Below are 16,377 nucleotides of genomic sequence, written 5' to 3' on the forward strand. Positions count from 1 at the left end.
GTATCAGCCTTGGAGAAGATTATGTTGAGAAATAAAAAAAAAAAATTCTTAAAAACGTTGTTTTCCTTGGTCAGGCCGGAAACTTATCAATCCACCCTCGTAGTTTCAGTTTAAGATAAAATCTTCTATAATTTTTATTAAAATATATAGTTTTTATTATTTTTTTTTACAATTCAACGAAAGAATGTTTAAAAATCAAAATATCGTTTTAGATAAAGATGAAATGTTTCATATTTTTCATGCAAATATGCACACTGTACTTATTGCAATTTTTATATTTCTGCGTGATTTTCTTGTTTGAAATGAAGATAATTATATGTAATGATATTATTTTATGTCTCACAAACAATTCAAACAATAATATTAAAACATGAATTGCCAATTATTATATAAACAACACTAATATTAAGACGATTAAATTAAACAACAATCAATTATTGCAACTTCCAGAACAGTGACTCCATCCTCTGAAATCGTGTTTCGCTCCCACAAAATATCTTGTGTAAAAAAAATGTCTCGCGCATGCCACATTCGGGTTTTACAACAAATTTTTTCTTATGATGGCATTTTGTCAGACTTTAACATTTTCTTTGCCTTCTGGCACATAAAAGAAATTAAATTTTTTGGAGGAGCTGTCATAACCTGATATTTACATGCAGGAGTAACACACCGCATTCCACCCATTTTTGTTATTTTAGTGCAAGCTTTTAAAGTAGTAAAACTTAAAAAATGTTCACACTTTAATTTGTCATAGATAAAACCGAATGCCATTGCAAAAAATATTGATCAGCTTTATATTTTTTAATCTGTAGGTTATGAGGATGACTTTTTCATCAAGTTTCAACTTGTCGCTTTAGCGCAGTGGTTAAGACTCCCGAATGCTAGGCGACAGATTTAGGTATAGATATGTAGGTTCGATACTCCGTAACGCTAGAAATTCTATTTGAGATATAATTTTTAAGAATGAAATATGTGAATTCACTATAGATAGGACCATTAATATTTAAAGTAAAAATACTCGCAAATAAATTAATATTTATTTTTTTAATACCTTTTCTGTCATATCGTTAGAGTATAGCAGTAGTGGGTGTTAAAATTACCCAAAATGTTTAAATGAAATTTCAATTTTTGAAAATATAAATGATAATCGGGTCGTATACAGTCGTATGATGATGAACGGATAAAAGTACTGGCTGCCAGTAGCAGGGGCTCTTCTCTTCAATTGAATTGTAGGCGGGCTGACCCCACTAGAACCCTACTAGATGGGGCCCCGAATAGTTTTCCCCACTAGATCCCGACGAGAGATATGGTAAACTAGCAAAGTCCCTACTAGAGCCCTTTCTAAATTTCTGCGCTGGTGAATGGAATTATACTTTTTAATTGATTATGTAACTATTTAATTTTTGGTGGAAAATTAATCTTTTTTCAGATGAAAATTTAACTGTTTGGTAGAAAGTTTATGTAGTATTTTGATGAAAATTTGCCTTTTCGGTAGCAAATTAATCTTCTTGATTGAAAATTCATCATTTTTTATTAAAAATGCAACTGTCAGCTTGAAAATTAATATGTTTTGGTTAAGGATTCAATTATTTTGTTGAAAATTTGTTTGTTTTTTTTTTTTAAAGGGGGGTCAAATTAAATATCATAAAACTTTGTAATGCCATTTTTTAAAATACTTATTATTTTTACATTTTTTAAAAATTTAAATGCTATGTGGAAGTGTGTCAAAATTAAAATGCAAGGTTAAGCGAATATGAATGAAAGAATATATGTAATTTTATAACCAATTATAATAAAGGCGTTAAGAACCTATTTGAATCAGTGGGAGATTAGACCACTGAATCAAATTAGTGAAAGTAAAAATTGTCACTGATTCAGAACGCAATCTTATTGAATCAAATGGCTGGAAATAGATCACTGAATCAAAACAACAACGATTTTCACTGATAAGTGGCAGAATTCCACATTACTGATTAAAGTATAGAGCTTATGGAAAAGGCGCTTCGGTGGATTTTAGGGACAATAATTTATGTTTTATAGTTTATGAGCAACTAGAAGCCCTACGGGTCTTGGACCAATTAAGTATAATTAATTGTGCTGTACTGTATTGAAGCTCAAGTGATCAGATATTAAGGGCATGTGATACTTAAAAAATTGTCGATTTTACCAGTCTTAGCTTCCCCCGGATTTATTTCTAGAATAATAAATATTTTGTCTTAAAAATTCGGGAAATGATAGCGAACATGCTAACGGACGTCCCACACACTTTTTTTGTGGGTTAATTCAAAAAAGTTTTAATTTAGCAAAATGTGATTAATTTACATAGCGCTTAGGAAATAGTATCGATTTTTTCAGTGTTAGATTCGCCCGGCTTTTTTCCTAGGATAAGAAATATTTTACTTTAAAAATCTGAGAAATGATAGCGAACGTGCTAACGGACGTCCGCACACACTTTTTTTGTGGGTTAATTCAAAAAAGTTTTAATTTAGCACAATGTGATTAATTTACATAGCGCTTAGGAAATAGTATCGATTTTTTCAGTGTTAGAATCCCCCGGCTTTTTTCCTAGGATAAGAAATATTTTACCTTAAAAATCTGAGAAATGATAGCGAACATGCTAACGGACGTCCGCACACACTTTTTTTGTGTTTTCTTTTTTATCAAAAAAATTTTTATACTGCTAACGACGTGCGTGTGTATCACAAGGTTATGTGTGTTACAATTCACCCGACCGTTACTTCCAAACTACACAATATTTTTGGCCGAAAACTTTGGACTTGCAAATAAACATAGTAACTAATCTCCCGGAACTAACCTTGTTTGCAGGCAATCAAAAAAGTTTATTTCATAAATGATTTCCAGATTATCGGAAAGGCAGAGATGAAAAACGACGTAACCTCAAAATAATGCATATGCAAAATTTTTATTTAACACAAGAATTTTTTTGTTATTATCCCTCAAAAAAGAGTCCGGGGCGTTGGTTATGATATTTTATAGCATCTCCGAATTCAGTTTTTAAAAATTTTCATTTTTGTGGAAAAAAGCCGGGGAAACTGTAAGTATCACATGCCCTTCAAAGATTAAACACCTGGGTGAATAGAGATATTTTTTTTAGCAAAAACAAGCAAGCGATTTAACAGGCTGTCACATGAATATATAGACGCTCAGTATTGTTAGGGGGCCACAAGAAATCTCAGAATGTATGGATACTCGACTTACGTAGCATCTGAGGAATGTAGGCGTGTTTTACAATTACTGATCTTCGAAGTTCTTGAAAGCAAATAATGGACGATCCCTTCTTTGTTCGTCAAAACTTGAAATAGAGTCACTTGCAAAAAGAGATGTCATTAAACTGATCGCAGTTTTATTTTTACCGCTACATATCATTTTACACAATAAAGTATTTTTACACAGTTATTCAAGAATAATATACACGTTTGAGATTAAAATATTTTATATCAGTTATAATATAAAAAAGTAACATATCCCTGTATCTTACAAAATTGTTTTTAAAAAAGCACAGTACATTCTGTATTAGTGTGTGCGATTGCTTTTAAATATCTTTATTAAGCTCGAAAAAACAATGGTCCTTCGGGCCATATCCAAAATCCGCGCCGCGCCACAAGGCATGTGCTTAAACTGTTTTTAGGGTTTTAATCGATTTTGTAATAAAATTTTCTCGGGGAATTACTGCCCAGTGAACTAAATTGAATTACCTTAAAATAATATCTGGATTGTCTGCAATACTTTTTAGCATTTTAAAAGTAGTAATCCTCACTTTTCACGCCTATGGATAGGAATATATTAGGGTGCCTTATGATTGACCCCTTTTTTTTTAGATTTTCGAAAACCTTAATTCGGAAATTGCTTAATTCTGGCAAGCAAATGATAACTTATTTTTTCCTGATTAAATAAAAAATATTAAGAGGTTACTTTCTCGGTTTTTATGTTGGTAATAAATACCCTCAAATTTGTGATTTCATAATAAAATTGAATTCAGGGAGTCAAATTAATCTCTTACTTTTTTTAAATGATGAAAGCCTTAGAAAATATTATTTCTTTTCCTGAAAAATTTTTTAATATAAGAATAAAAAACTGAGGAACACTTGCGCTAGCGTTTGAAAATGTTTAAAATAATTGAGCATCAGTGTAGCGACTATAAAAATGTTACCTGCTGTACGCAAATGGGTTAGCCTAACCCGGTAACTTTGAGCGACTGTATATTGGGCTGTAAATCGTCAATTGAAACAACTTTTTTCGGAAATTCTTTTAGAAATACGACGGTTTCATTAGACTTGTCATATTATTGTATTTATCAGAATTATATTTGAAAATATGAATAATTTAATATATAAAAATAATATTTAAATTTCTGTTAAACTTCTGAAAGTCCTAAATATCTTTTTACGATGCGCCTAGGCTCATCGAAAATATTTGGAATGCACTCACTGAATTTGGGCACACCTATACATATTTCCGTCTTTTAAACTTAATCGAATTTAAAAAAAAAAACCTAAAATCTTTCTAAAATCTTAAATAATCTTTATCATTCTTATCAAGAATTCTCGAGAAAAATTCTTATTCCGTATCAGGAATAATCTTTCTTGGTTTACTTTCTAACTTTTTTTGAATAAATATCAGAATAGTTTTAGTTAAGATATAAAATATAACATTTTTCATTCTTCATTGAATTTTTCATTTGAAAAGAGAACAAAAAACACTAAAAATATAAATTTTTTATAAATTTTTATTTTGAATTGAGAATTATTTTCCCCCTAAAGTCGACAAACTTCGATAATGCTAGTAAATATAAAAAATAAGGAACCACTGACTTTGCCAAAATGTGTCGATTATTTAAATTTTTTGAAGAAAAGAAAAACATTTTTTAATTGTAAAAAAAATTGCTTATATGTTTTTGAAACAGTAGAAATTGCTGCCAGTAAGTATATAATATATATATATATATATATATATATATTTGTGTGTGTGCGTGTGTGTTTTAATCTTGAAAATATTAAATCATTTTCTCAACAAGAGAAAGAAATGTTTGATAGAAGGTTTTACAAAATCTAAAAAAAGTAATTTCACGAGGCACCCTGATGCATATTCTTTGTTGGTCGGTGAAGCCAACTCGGAAGTGAAGAGTCTGCATAAAAAAGAAGAATGTTGACAAACAAGAATGCGTAAACTCACATGTTTAACGGACTTGCTGACCAACCATGCGTATGTACGTTATAACCGTGACTTGTCTGCTTGACCACAGAGGCTAAAACCAATTTCGGTGTCTCACTTCTTGGTTCGATACGAGTACAGTACACCTTCAAAGCATAATGGTTTCCTGATAATAACACCGGTTTCGCGGAAGACTCGCCAACAAATATAGATATATGACATATACTATATAGAGACAAGGAGGCCAGTGTACTGCATGTAATGCTTTTCGCGAGCCGACTCGCAAGAAACATGCAACGGTACCGATACCGACTCCGGGCTGACCGCGAGTGACCGAGCGCAAAAGGTAAATAGTGCTAATTCAGGTGTGTCAAGTGGCATTTACATAATGATTACACAAACTGCAGTAATGTGCACTGGTTCTATCAACTTTTTCGCCTGATAAAACCCACTAAGTGAACTGGATGTACATAACCGGTTTTCAATTAATTGCGAGATCTATTTCGAAACGAGATTTGCATATTTTTATAGGATGTGCCATTTCACCGTGTGTGATGCTAAAGATTCCGTCAACATTTCCATTTTTATTTTTAGATCATTTATTCGCTGAATATTTAGTACGCTTTCGGAAACCTAAAGAGATCCAGAGGCGTGGACTGAAAAAGTAAAATTATCGTTATTGCTGATTCATTTTGATATTTCACGTGTATATTTTACAAAACAATCAATTGATGTTTAGCTTTCACTGCAAATTTATTAATTTCTACCTGAAATAATATTAATTTTTAAACTCATTACGAAATTGATTAATTATAAATTAAAGAGATACAAATATTCAAGTTATTAATAGAAGACGGAAAATAAAAAATTCCTAAGATGTCAAATGACCCAGTTCAAAATATAAACGTTTTTTGAGTATACTTCCTAAAGATTATACAATAAGATTAACTTATTATGGCCCCTATTTGATGAAAGAAAAGATAAATAAATAAAGTTTATTTTATATTTTTTGGTTTTAACTAGATTTCTGTAAATATATAGAAAAATACTGATCTGAGATAAAAATCCTGTATGTAAATTCATTAAAAATACATATTTTTGACAGAATTCTCTTTTCTTAAAATTAACGTATTTTAAGAAAATAAATCAGCACATAACTTGGGTGACCTTTTCTGATTTATAGCCCATTCTTTTCAAACTATTTGCATAGAAAACTTCAAAATATTAAATCATTAAATCTAAAAATTTAACTTGTAAAATTGAGCACTATATGTGAAACTAAAATACAATTTCGAAAATTTAGTGATAACCAGAACTTAACTTCAACTTCATTTTTTTTTACTATTTTTCCGGTGGAAGAAAGTTTTCTAAAATAAGCTCTAATAAGCTTAATCTTAGCTTTTATAAGCTTTATATAAAATTGCATAGACTTTTTTAAGCTTGTAATAGAAAAAATGCAGGGCGTAAGTATTAATCATTAGATTTATAGCAGAAAGACATTGTAATGATTACGTCATACGTTTTTATTTTCAGTCAAACTGTTATTATATGGTTTATTATTATTATTACTGCAAACCCCCTTTGCTTAAGGGCTCATTTTTAGACCCAGGTAATGTTTTTTGTACTATATGTACTGTTCGAAAATATTTTTGTTCAATTAAATATTTTTTAATTCAAATTTTTTTAATTCTCCAGAACATGTAAAAAGTTAACTTATGTAGGACAAGATATCTTTTTTATTAATTCAGAATCTAAAAACATTATATAAATTAACTAATTCTTTTTTATTTGGAGATTTGTTTGAACGTACATATGTAATAAATTAAAAGAATATTTTTTTCAATGTGGCTCATTATCTCTTGGGACACACAAATTTCATTGCAAAATAAAAATTTTTACGAGATTTTTCGTTTTGTTGACCCATTATATTATATGATAAATATAAGGAAATGAAGAATACATTTTTTTAAAATTTTTATTCCAAGGTTCACTCAAGAGTTTCCAGGAGTTTTCAGGTCATGAAAAAGTTCTCTGAAGTCTTCAAAACTTTCCAGGGACAGACATTGGATAGAGCTTATAAGTTAGAAAGAAGGTAAAAGGATTATAAAGTTTGTTTCAAAGAATGTTTATATATTCAAGTGACCAAGTATAATCACAGGAACATAAAGAATATCTTATATATTAATTATTTAATTTTAAATATTTTGAAGAGATCAAAAATTTTTTAAATTTAAACAAGTTAAGACAATTAATTTTTGTTAACTTATTAAAATAAAAAAATTTGCCGATAATTTCATAATGTCTTCACAGGAAGTTCAATGATTGATAAAGAATTTACATGGCACGGCTTGAGCAATTGTTCTGCACATATATTTATATAGAAATATCAGACTAGTGCGATAATACCACTTGATGCAATGTGAAACGCTTAGAAAGTTTAAACCGAAGCACTTTTTCCGTCAAAACTTATACGAGGGGCACGGGAACGGAGCACTCATGAAAGAATGAATATTTGAAAATGATGTTCATTACCAATTACATCTGTCTATTATAAAGCTTTTCTGATCACACTAATCTCTATTATACAGTAATAGGAGAAAATTTTCGACCCTGAAATTTTCTACATCTGTGAAATTCAAACTTTTTAAATTAATGATAAACAAATCAACCGTCTGACCCATAAACCGAAACCATTTTAACCATCTTTAAATAATTATATTATTTCTTACGGATTCCCCTCCGAAATATTAAATATTAAGAAAAGCGCATTTAGATTTTTTCGAGAAGAATCCAGAGAATTTTTTTCATTTTGATCATATCCTTTGTTTGCAAATAGTAGCTCCTAGGCATTTTGAATACGAATCAACATTTTTTTCGTTTTTGCATTTAGACGCTTAGTTTGTTTATAATAATTCTATAACCTAAAAATAATGTTATTATTAAAAATGGTTCAAAATGGTTTTAAAAAAGTAAAAAGATTTCACCTGGATATTCTGGAAACAAATTCAAAAGTATTTTTCGTTTAGCTGCGTCCAGTCCTCCCGAACAAGTTTCGGAATAAAAAAAGGAGATGTAGGGTAAGGGGGGGCAGCGCCAACAAGTTAACCGTCAATGTTTTTTTTTAAGTTAATAAGATGTTCAATTGATCCAGTTTTTTCTCATTTCGAGTTCTACATTATATTATATTATATTTCTATAAGTATTAATCACATCAAAAAAACAATGATTTGGTAATTTAATTATTTCTAACATGCTGTATTTCGTCGGCTTTGCCCCTCACCTGAGGACAAAGCCGTCTGCAGCTTTTTATGAAAATCAAAACATTTAAAGATAAGAAAGTATGATGGTTTGCTTCTGTGGTATTTCATGTACTGAAAAAATTACCTTTAAAAATACCCAACAAGAAGAATAAGTTATTTTGAATAAAAACAGAGATAGCTGTAATATAACCTCTTATTCGTTGACATTTTGCTGGAAACGGAATTTACGCAATGTTTCTACTGTACCAATACAAGACAACTGCATACCGACCGGATTGATAATTACACCTCGTGCTATTTAAGTAAATAACACGTTCGTTCCGCAATACTGCTCCGACCCAGGTTGCTGATCAATCTCTCTAGCAATCACCCCAAGCGAAGAACCTCACGAAGTCGTTATGTAAGGTTCCCCACTTGGTTCCATTAGTGGCCAAGGTCTTTTGTTTTAAGCGTCATTCACTCTACTGACACTCTTTTTATTAACTATTTGCCGCCATACTTTCCTGTCCTGGCATACTTCTCTAGCTTCTTTTATGTCTATGCATTTTTTCACGCAGGCTCTCGTGTTTCTGTGACTTCCTATATCTCTTAATAATATTTAATAGTTTCTTCCATGTAGCCCACAAGATAAGTTGCTGTTCTACATTGCCGATCATTTATCGACGAAACTTGTGACACGTGTTTCACCTAAGCACTTGTCAATATTATTTTCGTCATGCTTGCCCCACTGGCCAAGGCTCACTTATTTGTGAGATATATTATATTTTGGACTTGAATTACGTCTAATTAATATAATTAGATTGTGCGATATTATTTTATCTGTCAAAATCTCACATTTTTATACGGTAAGTATTGTCAATAGAGTTGAAAACTTTATATTTCTGTCAGCGAAACTTCCATTTTTTCGTGGTAAAAACTGTTTTCTGTATAATTTTTCTCTTGCAACGTCAATTTTCAAGATTTTAGTAAGTAACAAAATCTCTGTGATGAAATGGATTTATTTGATGGAAAGTAGAACTAAAATTATTAAATAATAGCCATGCTATAAGGAAAATTACCTTTGCCACACTGGTTGGCGCTGCCCCCCTTTACCCTACTAGTCGACCCAAAAACTCGAAACGTTTGAAATACATAGATATAGGAAACTCTAGGGTCGAAAAATTCATGTATCTATTCAAAATTTTGCACATATGCACATTTCGACGTAAAATGTCTTTTTTTATTGCAAAATAATATAAAATTTCAAAGACCACCCTTCATAACTTTCAACCAATCATGTTTGAAAACTCAGAGAAAAGTTGTCTTAAAACAAAAAGATCGTCCTCTTGCATGTAATATTTGGCGAAGTTAGTAGCATATGGAAAATTTGTGGTGCAAAGGGAATTCCTGTTGAGGCAAACGAAAATCCTCTCAACCTTAAATTTGGGAGGAAATTCAATTTACGTCAAGAAAATGCTTTTGCACGAGAGGAGATTTCTCTGAGAGAACCAGTGTTGTATTTTCACATTTTGCCCCTAATTCAATCGTGATATTTTTTCGAAAAATAGGAAATTTTGATGTCGTTTCTTATCTACCAAAACGCCTACAAAATATTTCATGTGTAGTCAAATTAATACACTAAAGGTTTAATTAATTTAAAATTTAATTATCAGATCAATAATGTCTGATATTCGAATTTTTTTTCAACATGAAAAGGGAATTATACGTCTGCATTAAATATGAATAATCGCAATGTACTTTAGTACGTGAGTAATACGTGTATATTCTTCTTCAGGATAAAATAATTCGTTATCGATTCTAAAACACTGTTACTCTCACTATTATTAAATTAAATTAAAAATCATCACGCGTACATGGAGAAAATTTGTCCAATAACCGTTACCATAAATTGTGTGAAATTTGAACAGAGTCAAATTTATGGAAATTTCAACAGAAAAAATATAAAGATCTACTGAGCACTTTTTAAATCTGAATCAGTGAAATTTCACTGTTTCAAATAGCTAGAAATGGGTCACTGACAATCAGTGAAAGGTTACTTATTGATTCAGTGAAGTAACCACTTTTGAGGTTTGGCAGCACTGCACTATATCAATTTAGCAATCGTAATAAAATAATATTTTAGTACATTCAATCAAAGAATCATCGTAAAAAACTAAAACCCATAAATATGATCAAATATTAAAAAAGGTGAAAAGTTTTGATGCTTTTAAATGACAAACAATCCAACATATTACTTTAATTTCAATATTGGACTTTCATGTACACACCCGTTAAGTAAGTATTTCCTATACGACTTAGAATATACTTTTCACGTGGTTAATTCAACAGAATTACAGCCTGAAAATAAAAAAATGAATTTCATCAAGGAATTCTTATTGCTACTTAAGTGAAAGTGTAACGACAACACTTAACTTAACAATTTAGAGGTTATGCTTCACATGATTTACCCTGGTGTTCCTGAACTGATTAATAAATAAGTCCGAGATCACTGATTAATCAGTGAAATGTCTAACTACTATTTTAATCAGTGATTTTTTCACTGATCCATATTTAGAAAGCAGTTGTACACACTAAATGCGCATCATGCAATCGTTCCAGACAATTGAGCAATGGTTATAATTTGGATTAATAGATTTACCCAGTGTTTATTTAATTAAATATCAAAATTTTACAAAAAAGCTTTACAATTGAATTTATATAGATGACTTAAAAATGCATCTTTCATGTTATACATTTTTTCGAAAAAAACATTAGTTAGTGCAGAAAAAAGGAAAATGGTGGTATAAAGTGCCGAACTGCTTATAATGAGACTTTTGCCACTCCTGACTACCACAATACGTTTAAAAGAGGAAGGTATGTGACTTACGCTAGTTGTGTGACCAGTCACAGGGGCATTTTTCGAGAGCCACAATTCTTATTTTAGACTTTTTCCTCTCAAACGGAAATTTATCGAAATATACTGAAAATATGAAAAAACAAACGTTTTTTGGTGTTTTGACCTTGAAAATCAAATTTTCGTGTACTAAAAATGTATCAATCAAGACATGCTGAAGTCAAAAAGTTCGACTTAAGCATAACTTAGTTTTGAGACGGAACCAGACTTTAATTTATGTCTTGGAGACAATTTTTTATGTATTGAACCCATAAATTTATCCCTTGAGTCGAATTTTTGTGACTCTAACACGTGTAGTTTATAACTTCGAGCGTATACCTGCCCTAACAAAAAGAAAGTTACTAATTAGTTAGTTACAATTATTTTTTTTTTTAAGAAAATTTTTATAAGTTATACTCGTTTAGACCCACCGATTCTGAAGTTTTAAATTAAAAATAACTAATTTAATAATTACAAATTTTTCGTTAATCAATTTTAGTCAAATTTATGAGCCAAAAAAGGTTCGATAATGTCAGCCAAGACAAGGCTCGACTTGAGACAAGTAAACGCGTTTTACCTGTCGTGGTTATAAAAGTAAGACGAAGGCATATGTCTCGACTCAGTTTTGAAACGCAGCCCGACATCGATGCCTTGGAGACGAACTCAAGACATAACCAAGTCGAAGCATTTTTAGTCGGGGAGTGAGTTAAAATACGTGGATATACTTAGTTTCCAATCAATTGGACGTACGTACTTTTTGGAACTGCCCCAAAACTTTTGTCTATTATTCGAACGAATTTTGTGCTTTTTTTCTATTTTGTTGTATTTTATTTTTATTTTAATTTTCTCCCAGAATTTACATACAAACACAACTAAAAGAAGCTATAGAATATTACAGATTGTCAGCGAAAAATTTTTCTCATTCAGTAAGGATCCTTTCTCTACAAAAGATAATAATCATCCTTAAAAACCCAAAATGTTTCTAATTTCGATTATTATCTCTTAATATTCTAACGTTCCTTTAAATTTTAAACACAGCAACTTTCTTCATAAAAGCGATTAGTTATATAAATTACTGAACTACAAGAATACACCAAAGAAGTACAAAATTCATCCGAAAAATAGACAAAAGTTATACTAACCTTTTATTTTTCTTGTCTTTATAGTGTTTATTTGTAGGTTACTCTTAAAAACGGATTCAGTTTTTTGTAGTTTTTTCTAAAAATGTGTTCCTCTGCTTTGAAGTTATGGTTGATAGATATTGGATATTTGGAAAATATTTTCATGTACAAAAATGTTACACTCAAACTATGTGAAATTTTATATTGCACTTTAGAGATTTTTACTTTTGCGCAGTAATTTACATAAAATTAAATGTGTTTTATGACGTCAAATGTCAACATTTAAAAACGTAAAATACTTTAGCTGTCTGTAACGCCTTGTCGTCTTTTAAAACAAAAATCAATTGTAAAAAGTCAGACCAAATTGTAGAAATTTGTCTTCTACCGATATTTTTTACTTTTCTACAAGAAAACACAAGAAAAATTGTTATTTGTATGTAATAATATTTATTGTTAGATTTTCAACATTTCTGTACAAGTTTTAACCGAAAATTACAGTTGTGGAACTGTTCTACTTTCTTGTAACAGGGCGGAGGGGCCCTAAAGGTTATTAAGCAAATTTTTTTCTATGTGTGAACAGAAATTTTAAATGGAAAAATAAAGTTTGAAGCTCAAATATATACAATTTTCCAGATTTCAATTTCAAATTGTGCATAATGCCAATTTTTGCGGTCATGCAAATATTAAAATTCAAAAGGTTTACTTTTCTAAGGGTCTGTATGTAACTTACGTGTAATTCTTTAAATTTCACGACCTACCTCCTACAACTATTTAAGGCTTTTTCTAAAGTGAATGTTTAACATAGGCATAATCCTGCCCCCACTGTTTCCAACCTCTTACAGAAATTTCAATATATAAAAAAATATAATTCACTCAGATAAAATTACACGTGGCTCAATTTGTAAAACTTCAGTAATTTAAAAACTTCAATTTTGTAAACATTCTTTAGTTCAAATTTTAAATTGTGCATTAAGTTTTACTTTTGCAGTTGGCGTACACTTGCATTTTAAGGTGGAAAGTTACGAACTCACTGGAAATATAAATGGAGCTTTGCAATTGAGTCCAATGAACTTCTTATTGGCCATTAAGAAAATCTAATTGTTCTTCTTGCCATTCTTCCTAGTAAAACAAAGAGAAACTCCACTTATCTGGCTGACGCTTGACGGCTAAACCAATTGTCGTATGGATTACCTGCCCGATGTAATTCAAGGATTTTCCAAGGGTGTTGCAGGTTGCTCTCATCGGTGTATAATACCATAATAAAACCTTCGCATTGTTGTTACAATGACACTTATTCAGACTATATACAGGCGTGTCCCAACGTTTGTTTATTATTTATCGCTAGGTTTTCCGTGCATGTAAGACGTTTTATATCTTATGCACCATGATTTCTGATAGCAAAAGAAGATACAATCAAAGATTACATTTTGCCTTCTTTTTGTTCAGATAATTTTATATACCATTTTATTTTTATCATTCAAAACAGTAAAAACTCGAAATTCTTTGATAGGACTAAATTTTATATGAAATAAATTCACATAACAAACCAATCTCACTTTCAATTGATCCGCCAATCTGATTAAAAAAACACGATTTGTGGATGAAAGTCACTTTTAGGTTTTCAACTAGAATGAAGTTTGTATCATTCGAAACAATGCACCCCTTGAATGATTTTAGTTGGCTATCTGGGGGTCGATTACGATTCTCATATCTCACATTCCACATTTTACATTTCACATTTCACATTCCACCATTTTTTTCATTCATTCACAATTTTTTATTTTGCTCTGAGTAGAATAAAAAAATATAATTATGGAATGTAAAATCGAAGATGTGGAATATGATACAACATAATCGTAATCGACCACTGGGTATCATTTTTCAATTTAATGTTAGCAAAATAAACAAAACGAAAAAACAGATTATATTTGTGAAATCGCAAACTAGATTTTAAAAGAATTTTTGTAAAAGGATCCCGGTTTCAAAGGAATGCCATATTAATTTTTCTACTGTGAACTTCATATAATATACATACTTGAATCAATTATATTATAATTGATTAAAGCAGCATTTTCAATTTAGGCTAATCTTGTTTTTAGGGGCAGTTTAAAAACTGCACAAATCCTTTTCTAACAAAATTTTGTCTTCGATTTCATTTGATTAGCGTCTAAAATGAAACAAAAACATACCAACATAATCATTTAACAGACCTTAAAGTCAAAAATGCTCTTAAGCGATGGTAAATAGGGTGATTTTTCATGAAAATAGAGAAGTGAATCCTTTTAACTAAGATCAATGTATATATCTACCATATTGATTCAATATCAAAAAATTAAGATTTCTGGTCAAAATATATTGTATTCACAACAAAATAGTTGCATTTTCAATCATAAAATGTTCATTTTCTCCCAAGAGTGATGAATTTTCAGCTTAAATTTTTAAATGAGAAAAATAATGTTTTGACTAACTAGTTGAACTTTCAACAAAAAATAAATATGAGTTTTGACCTTTATAAAATATCTAACCATATAGCTGAATTTTCGAACTGCAACCTTTAATTTTCAAACAAATAGTTGAATTTTTAATAACAGAAATATATATCAGCTGAATTGGTATATTTGCATCAAAGTCTTTAAACTTTTGATAAAGACGGATGAGTTTTTAATTCATAAGTTGAATTTTCAACCCACAAAGATAAACTTTTAACAAAAGAGTGCAATTTTTAATAAATAAATTTTCGACCCACAAAGATAAATGTACAAACAATTATTTGAATTTTTACAACAAAATTGTTGTATTTGCAAAAATGCAGTAAAACCTTGGAACCAAACGGATGGTTTTTAACAAAATAATTGAATTTTTAATCAAATAAATGAATTTTCTACCTACAAAGTTGAAATTTCAACCAAAGGGTGGAATTTCTGAACGAAAAGTTTAAAATGCAAACAAGCGCAGTAGCACTTTAAATCAAACAGTTTAATTTTCTATCAAAAATTAAGATTTGTCAACAAAACAGTCAAGTTTTCAACAAAATAATTCAATTTTGAACAGAATACTTGCATTTTCAACTAAAATCCATCAATCTTCAATATATAACGCAATATTTAAATTTTTATTTAAAAAATTAGTTTTCAACACAAAAAATATTATTTTTAACAAATTGTTCAATTGCAAACCAAGAAATATGAAATTTTAGTTAAAATTTAAAGAGGTAAATTTTGAATAAAAGATAATCAATATTTAACGAAAAAGAGAGTACTTAAACTTTTTCTTAAATAAATTTATTTTCGGCGAAGAAGGAACAATGTATTTTCAAAAAAAATAATTGAATTTTGCAGCTAAGACGACGAATTTTTACAACCAAAAGAAAAACAACGAATCTTCATTAAAATAGTTGCATTTTTAAGCTAAAGAGAACATTTTTTTAACCGAATCTGTTATTGAAAAGTCCGCTTAAGTTATGAATATTCAACAAAAGAATTAATTTTCAATAAACAATCATTAATTCTCAAAGAGAAACGTAATGTAGTTGATATTTTAACAACAAGAAAATTTTTACCTTGAAATAAAAATACAGTCGAATTTATAAGAAAAAGATGAATTCTCAATCAAAAATTTAACAGCTGAATTCTCAAATAAAACAGTATTTTTTCTAAGAATAATTAAATAATTAAATTTTCAGATGAAAAAATTAATTTTCAAGCAGAAAGAAGCGAATTTTTCAACCACATAGTTAAATCTCCAAACAATCAAATAAACTGTTTACAAAGTAGTTCAACCTTCAACCAAGTAGCCAAAATTTCAACCAAATAGTGCGAATAGTGCGAATAGTGATAAAGTCTGAAAAAAATAGAATAAAATACTGTTTAAAATAACTAATTTTCATTTTTTCAAGCATTGCAAACCATTTTTATTAATATTCGTATTTGCCACGTTTGACGTCACATTTTCG

General features: G+C 29.7%; 1 protein-coding gene across 2 annotated transcripts in view; it reads right to left on the bottom strand.

Moving 5' to 3' along the window:
• Window positions 1–16,377, bottom strand: part of LOC117167461 (D-beta-hydroxybutyrate dehydrogenase, mitochondrial) — an 85,445-nt gene that overhangs the window by 61,824 nt on the left and 7,244 nt on the right. Inside the window, exon 1 of one of the 2 annotated variants that reach the window (XM_033352417.1) lies at window positions 5,194–5,489. The exons of the other annotated variant lie outside the window; for it this stretch is intronic. The gene's annotated coding sequence lies outside the window, so the exon portion shown is untranslated. Of the gene's footprint in view, window positions 1–5,193; window positions 5,490–16,377 lie in introns of those variants that run through there. 2 annotated transcript variants of the gene reach the window in all.

This window comes from Belonocnema kinseyi, chromosome 2, assembly GCF_010883055.1.
Source record: "Belonocnema kinseyi isolate 2016_QV_RU_SX_M_011 chromosome 2, B_treatae_v1, whole genome shotgun sequence".
Lineage (NCBI taxonomy): Eukaryota > Metazoa > Arthropoda > Insecta > Hymenoptera > Cynipidae > Belonocnema > Belonocnema kinseyi.